At 42.9% G+C, this 8282-nt stretch overlaps 1 protein-coding gene across 1 annotated transcript in view; it reads left to right on the forward strand.

The window, feature by feature from the left end:
- lhfpl3 (LHFPL tetraspan subfamily member 3) overlaps window positions 1-8282 on the forward strand; it is a 294536-nt gene that overhangs the window by 250923 nt on the left and 35331 nt on the right. The window lies entirely within an intron of this gene.

Genomic DNA, 8282 nt, shown 5'->3' on the forward strand with positions numbered 1-8282 from the left:
GTCAGAGACTTTTTCCCCGGGTACAACAGAGTGTTACAAGGGGACATAAATTTAAGGTGAAGGGTGGAAGGTATAGGGGAGATGTCAGGGGTAGGTTCTTTACCCAGAGAGTGGTGGGGGCATAGAATGCGCTGCCTGTGGGAGTGGCAGAGTCAGAATCATTGGTGACCTTTAAGCTGCAATTGGATAGGTACATGGATAGGTGCTTAAGCTAGGACAAATGTTCGGCACAACATCGTTGGTCGAAGGACCTGTTCTGTGCTGTATTGTTCTATGTTCTATGTTCTACAGTTATAGGATTATTGCTGCTTAATTGTTTCCACAATTTATTATTACAACTGGGGAGGGGGATGGGGGGCTTTTAAATTCACTGTTTGATTTACTGTTCCTAGTAGTGATAAATAAATTAGCTCACTTTGTTGTAGAGCTATGGATACAAATGTATGTTTTAATCAGGAAGTAGGTACTTGAGGGCTTAAATCTATCGAATAGGCTATTGTCATGGGAGTTATTTTAATATAGCGGAGAATGTAAATGGTACATAGAAGTTATTTCATTTAATCTTGCTCTGGTTTCTGAAATTTGCAAATAGTTAGCATGGAGGATATAGTGGCAAAGTGCGGGATGGTTGCATAAGTTGATGTGAAGTTGACATAGGGGTTACAAAGGACTATGGGATGGAAGGTAGGTCAAGGGTGGCATGGGTTGGCACTAGCCATTGGGGCTGTGAAAGGCTATGGAATATGGATAGGTGAGCATGGGTTCAAATGGAGGATATGTAGGGCCATGTTGGTGGGAGGCATGAGTTAGTGTGGATGATGCATAGGTGCATGTACTGGGTGAAGGGATGTGAAAGATATAGAGAATTAACTTTTGGTTTCATGAGTTTATTGTAATACCCTGTATTCCATCTGTTTGTTGATACTTCTCCTTAATCAGGTTTGCGAAGTGAAGAAATTTCCCAACTCTATGCACCTGACTTGGAAACAAACATTTGACCCTGAATGAAGCAGAGTCAGTCCTCAAGAGCAACAGGAATGGAGATCGATTTTTTAAAAATGTAACAAAGGAGCAAGAATTCTGACTGCAGCACATGTGCATCTATCTGAAGGCAAAAATGAGAAAAAAATTAGAATACTGCAGCAGATCCAAGACTGCTGTCAGCATTGGAGCAAGGTGGAGAATTAAAATCAATATTAGAGTGGTGCTGGATAAGCACAGCAGATCAGGCAGCATCCGAGGAGCAGGAAAATCAATATTTCAGACAAAAGCCCTTCATCAGGAATTATTTGCCTGAAACGTTGATTTTCCTGCTTCTTGGATGCTGCCTGACCTGCTGTGCTTTTCCAGCACCACTGTAATCTTGAATCTAATCTCCGGCATCTGCAGTACCCACTTGTGCCTGGAGAATTAAAATGACAGACCATTGGAAGCTCAGGGTCATGCTTGCGAACTGAATGGAGGTTTTCAGCAGTGCAGTTATTTCCCCAATGCAGATTGACAACCACATTAAAAGCATTGAATGCAGTGTGTGAAATAGAAACTTTTCCTTTAAACCTGACTTTTTATTTTTTTTTAGATTAGATTAGATTACTTACAGTGTGGAAACAGGCCCTTCGGCCCAACAAGTCCACACCGACCCGCCGAAGCGTAACCCACCCANAACCGGAGCACCCGGAGGAAACCCACGCAGACACGGGGAGAATGTGCAAACTCCACACAGAGAGTCGCCAGAGGCGGGAATTGAACCCGGGTCTCTGGCGCTGTGAGGCAGCAGTGCTAACCACCACTGTTTGTAGTCAATGTTTTCACTACTTCAATTGCTTTCTCAATATCCAACAGTATTTTTTTTACTCTGGAATGTCAGTTATGACAGAAGTTTAAAGATTAAAATGTTAGCTCTTCAGCTATGTACACCCTGCAGATTTTTGATGAATAAATTTAGCCATTTATTTTCCCATCCCATTTTAAGCCTATTTGATTTAAAGCCTCATCATATCAGACTGTCAGGCAGTATAAATGAATAAACAAAGGTAAATACTCTTCAACACCCACAGATTAGACAAAATGTAAAGATAACCATTTGTCCCAGTCACAACTCGTGACGCTATGGCTAACAGGAGTAATGATTCTATAAGCAGAGTTGTTCTATAAAAGAGCAGTTGGGAGAAATGGAAAAGATTTATTGGATGGGATTTTGGAGAGTGACAAACAGGCAGATAGACCTGAGTGTAATTGAGCTTGGGCACTCATGTTGTATACTGTTCTTTCCGTGCTGGAGGGAAATTTCCACAGCATCGCAGAAACACAAAATAATTGCACATGGCCATTTTTTGCAGCTCAGCTGTTGGCCTATCAAGTTTGAAACTATTTCTGGGAAGTTTAATTAGCACCCAAAGCAACTGCAAAGTTTACTGGAGTAATAGTACTTGCCTATATCTTCATTCAAGTAATTTACTACTTCAATAACTTTGAGGCTCTGAAAGAGAGCTTCACTGCGTCACTGAGAGGAGAAAGTCGGTGAGTTTCAATACTTAGCCAGCTGTCAGATAGATACATGGAGCTGCAAGGGGGACTGTATTTCATCAGCTGCAGATTAGTTTTCCATAGGCCCAAGACATGCTCTTCTGTTTCTCTGCACCCTTAAAAGAAATTATTGAAAATTTCCTGGACCTTTGCTTTTTAAGAGCTTCCTCTTTAATGATTATTACTTGGGTTGCTCAATGTCCGATCCAAAAGTGAAGTCTGCACAGTACAAGTTCTGCCTGCTTCCATCTGACCTTCAAACTTTTGAGGACCCAGATTTCCATGCTCAGACAGCCAAATACCTGTCTCTGGGATGATGTGAACAACAAACAGTTACTTGAGGAACTACAGTAGTAATTCCAATGTGACAAATCACCATATAAACTTTGTAGGTCTAAGACCATTTTTAAGTTAAATTCTTTTCCCCCTCCATGTTCTCACTCCCAGCAGTTGTAAGGTGTTGGTCAGAGCCATTGCTGTTACTTGAATATACGGTAAAGTTTGATGAAAGAAACTGGCTGTCAACTGCTGACAAAAACACTGATATACAATCAAGAATGCGACATTGTGACAGAAAAGTGATTCTTGGTAAGATGTTTTGGGCAGAATTTACTCTGTAGGGGTCAAAAACAGAGACTGGGACCATTTCTGGATGGAAATCCACCTCTAGAAGGAACTTCTAGGCTTGCATGGAGGGTTGATACCCCAAAAGGGACAGTAGTCTCCAATAAAAGATAAATAAAAGATAAAAGATCAAAACGGAGGTGACGTCACTCCAAATTCTTACAACTTAAATTTAAATTGAACCCTGCAGCCAGGCCATCACCTATGGAGGAGGAGGGTGTGGGGTGTCAGACCATTTTACACAGTGGCCTGTTACTGGTCTGGCCTCCGGGCAAGTAAGATTTGCTATTAAAGGTAAATTTTAAATTATACATTACTTTCAAGGATGCTCTTTACAGAGAGCAATTGCAGTGTAGTTTCTTATTCATAAAGCTAGTGAAAATGAATTCTTGAGCAATAGTAGAGCAGAGCTGACTCATCTAGTCACAAAGTCAAAAGTCACATGACACCAGGTTCTTGTCCAACAGGTTTATTTGAAATCACAAGCTTTTGGCGGGCTGCTCCTTCATCAGGCGAAGCATCATCTAGTCACAAACAATATAAATATATGGCCTTTAGAATACTGCCAGCATTGAGTGTATCTGATACAGAATGGAGGCCTGGGGCTTGAGTAAATTGTAGAATCAAATATTGTAACTGGGCGCTTCGGAGAAACAAAATGTAATCAAGAGGAATCAGTATGACCCTGTGAAAGGGAAATCATATTAATCAATTTATTGCTGTTCTTTGAAGGACATGTATTGTGGATAACAAGTAAACACGTTTGGTACGCATTTGCCATTTGAAAGCTTTTAACAAGGTGTCACATCAAAGGTTATTGCACAAAGTAGGAGCTCATGATATAGAGGGTAACATGCTCACATAGACGAGATTGGCTGGCAGAAAACCTAGAGTAGGCAAATTTTTTTTTTCTGATCAGGTTGTAATGTGTGGAGTCCTGGAGAGATATATGCAGAGGCCTCAGCTTTTTATAATTTATATCAATTATTTAAATGAGGGGAGGATAGATTAATTTGCAAAGAACACCAAGAAAGGTAGGCAAGTATATCGTGAGGAGGACAGAGGAGGTTGTAGATAAATATAGATAGGTTGATTTAGTCAATAAAACATTGGTAGATGGAATATAATGTGGGACAATGTGAAATGTATACTTTGCCAGGAAGAATACAAAAGCAAAGCATTGCTTCAATAGAGACCAACTGCAGAATTCAGAGGTACACAGAGATCTAGGAGATCTAATGCATGAATTCCAAAATATTAGTTACAGGTAGAGGAGGCAATTAAGATGTCTAACGGGATACTATCTCATGAGAGGAACTGAACATTAAAATAAAGATGTTTGCTTCTGTTATTAAGGGCATTGGTGAGAATACATTTTGAGTACTACATGCAGTTTTGTGCTCTTTACTTAAGGAAGGATGTAAATGTGTTGAAGGCAGTTCAAATGTTTATTAGATTGGTACCTGCTGTGGGCAGATTGCCTCATAAGAAAAGTTGGATTGGCTGGACTTATTTCTGCTAGAGTTTAAAAAAGCGATGGGTAACTTGATTGAAGTATAGAATCAATAGAAGATCCTGATGGTCTTGATAAAGAGGACATGGAAAGGATTTTTCCTCAGGGACTTTATTTAAAATTAGAGGTTGCTGTTTTTGGATTGAGATGAGGAGAATTTTGTCCTCTCAGGTGTTTGTGCAACCTTGGAACTCTGTCTCAGAAAGTGGTGGAGACAGGGTCATCGAATATTTTTAAGTCAAAGTGGATAGACTCTTGTTAGGCAAGAGTGTCAAAGATGATTGTGAGTAGATGGGAATGGGAATTCAATAAGATTATGGCTAATCTGTTTGTATCTTGAATGTGGAGGAGACTCAAGGCCTCAAAATGGGCTACCTCTGCTCTTCATTTATAGTTTCATAAATTGTCATCCTGGGTGGGAAGTCTGCAGTATGCTAATGAGACGTGACCATTGAAATCAGTTAGACCTACCTTTGCAGCTTGGATGGGTGAGACTTTTTCTAGTTGCTTTCCCACTTCAAAATTAAAATTCCTATCTATGATTGAGGAGCAAAAGCCTTTGAAGGCAATTAGCATGGTAAAAGTCTGTGCAAATTGGTTGTGCAATTACAAGTACATAAGTAATAGTGAGAAGGCAGATTCACCAAGATCTCTATCTGACCCAATGATGAAACATCTTGTAATCAGAAACTAATGTTGCTCTGTAGATCTAATTTATGCTTCCAGAACCAAAGTCGCCCTGTTGAAATATTTGGGCTGATGCTACCAACAGGTGAACCCAGTCTCCTAAAAAGAATCAGAAAAGGAGAAGTCTCCCAAATGTGGGTTGTCACAAAGTAATACCAGATTGTACCTATCTGATTCTGGGAATGGTGACACTGATGTGTGTTATACGTACAGTTGGGCATGTGTGCTGTCCCTTTAAGAGAGCAAGTCAGGTGATCCAGAAGAGGGAGCTTGCAGGGGGTGCAGTCCAGGTCCAATAGTGCAGCTGTAAGAGGGAGATGGCACGGGCAGGATGGCATGGGCAGGGTGACACTGAGCACACAGACACACAAGATGGCCGCTGAGCCATCAGTTGGCCAACATAACACACAAGATGGCCACCAGATCACAATATGGAAAGAAACAGCAGAGCAGATACAGACACCGCCTGGGCCATCAGAATGCCAGCACAATGCACTCACAACCCAGTTGATTAGTTTAAGGCAGGTGGGGGAGAGAATACACATGAGTAACAAACACTGCCAGCTGCACGGCGGCACAGTGGCACAGTGGTTAGCACTGGTGCCTCACAGCGCCAGAGACCCGGGTTCAATTCCCGCCTCAGGCGACTGACTGTGTGGAGTTTGCACGTTCTCCCCGTGTCTGCGTGGGTTTCCTCCGGGTGCTCCGGTTTCCTCCCACAGTCCAAAGATGTGCAGGGTCAGGTGAATTGGCCATACTAAATTGCCCGTAGTGTTAGGTAAGGGGTAAATGTAGTGGTATAGGTGGGTTTCGCTTCGGCGGGTCGGTGTGGACTTGTTGGGCTGAAGGGCCTGTTTCCACACTGTAATCTAATCTGTAATCTGTAAAGTGTCTGGGTCCAGCCAACACCTCTTATAGAAATGCTAACAGCTTGATACAGACTCAATACGATATGCTGCAGTAATCCTCCTTCTCAGGAAGAGCGATTAGTGCCCATGACTACAGCAATGGATTTTCATGCAAACATTGAAACTGACAATGTCTACATTGAAACTGACACTGACCACGTGGAAATTAACAAAGGCTGTGCTGGAACTGACAAAGACTGTATTGAAACTATCAACAATTCTGCAATGATTGTCATTAAAAAACCATGTTATAAAGCCAATAATCTCATTACTGACCTACTGTACTACAAGATGTATAACAGTTTCTTGACATGTGCTCCGGATTGAGAGAAGACTCGCAGCTGACCACTGTGCTGTTGGTGTCTTTCTCTCCCTGGAGCTCCAGTATTTCCTTGTACAATAAACTTGTTATTGAACCCCGATTCTGACTCCGGGAATGGTGTTTTTCCCCACAACAAAACTGTTCCTGGTTCAAGTTCCCGTAGGCTTCCCTCATGATATTTTGAAGCTGATAATTAGGCCCAAACATAAGGACAAGGCTGAGTCATTGCCCACTATCTGTGTGCTACCATTATGTTTGGAAGGAAAAGAAGAGAATAAACGTTGCCTGGACTTTGACAACAACACAGGGCTGAGGAGGGAGCTCTGAAGACTTTCTGGGAGACAGACCAAAATGTTGAGGAAAACGATCATGAGGGGGCTCGGGCTACAGTTGATTCTGGAGAAGAAGCTACTCATTGTAGAGTGGGCAGTCATGAGGGGACTCAGGCTACTCCAATAGTTGAAGAGAGGAATACTCACGCAGGAGCTTACTAGAAGCATTACAGATAGCGTTCACTGAGGGGATTTGAGCTGCAAATGGCTATCAGCTACTTAGACTTGAGTGAAGGGAAATTTTCCTGTTGGCAGGAAAACAAAATGGCGGGCCTATTTGAGATAATTTAACAAAGTGACAAAATTGGATTCTGTACACCAAACATTTTAATTCATACTTGAAGGCGAACAGAGTGGATGAAGACTTAATGGTACCAGTTTTCTTGAACACCACTGAGAACAGAACCTTAGCAAATCTAAGGAGTCAGGTGCAAGCAGATCAAACAATGGAGAAGACTTATATAGAACCATATGAAGTGTTAGAAGGTCATTCTTCATGAAAGCCACTGATGATCGCTGAATGTTTCCATTTTTATAAATGGATACAACATGAAGGAGAGTTTATCACCTAATTCATGGCTGCCTTAAAGAGATAAGTGAAACTTTGCAACTTTGAAGCATTCGTCCAGGATGCCTTGCAGGACTGGTTGGTTTGTGGCCTCCAGCATGAACCCATTCAATGGAAGCTATAAACAAAGAGAGACCTGGATTTCAAGGCAGCTTTTGAAATTGCTACCTCTAAGTTGGCAGCCAGTGAAGTAATATACACTCTACCCCCATTCCCCCCACCATCACACCCACTCCAGTTACCGGCTCTGCCCCACTCCCAGCTCCACACCCACACCAGTTCCCAGCTCCTAGCCCTGCCGAGTTTTCACCATCCCTTCAGACCTCCCCCTCACTGAGGACGAATGATCAGTCCTCAGCAAACGACTCACCTTCATCCCCCTCCCATCCATGCATCAATGAATTTAATACGCGCTGTGACGTCGAACACTTCTTCCACCGCCTCCGCCTCCGAGCTTACTTTCACAATCAGGATTCCCGCCCACCTTCCGAGGACCCCTTCGCCCACCTCCAACACACTGCATCCACCTGGACACCCCACACTGGCCTATTACCTGCCCTCGACCTCTTCATTTCCAACTGCTGCCGGCACATTAACCGCCTCAACCTGTCTACACCCTCCCCCACTCCAACCTCTCACCCTCACAACAGGCAGCCCACCAATCTCTCTGCTCCAATCCTAACCTCACCATCAAGCCAGCAGATAAAGGGGGCGCAGTGGTAGTCTGGCGCACTGACCTCTACACCGCTGAAGCCAAACGCCAACTCAAGGACACCTCTTCCTACCGCCCCCTCGACCATGA

The sequence above is a fragment of the Chiloscyllium plagiosum genome, chromosome 23 (assembly GCF_004010195.1).
Source record: "Chiloscyllium plagiosum isolate BGI_BamShark_2017 chromosome 23, ASM401019v2, whole genome shotgun sequence".
NCBI lineage: Eukaryota > Metazoa > Chordata > Chondrichthyes > Orectolobiformes > Hemiscylliidae > Chiloscyllium > Chiloscyllium plagiosum.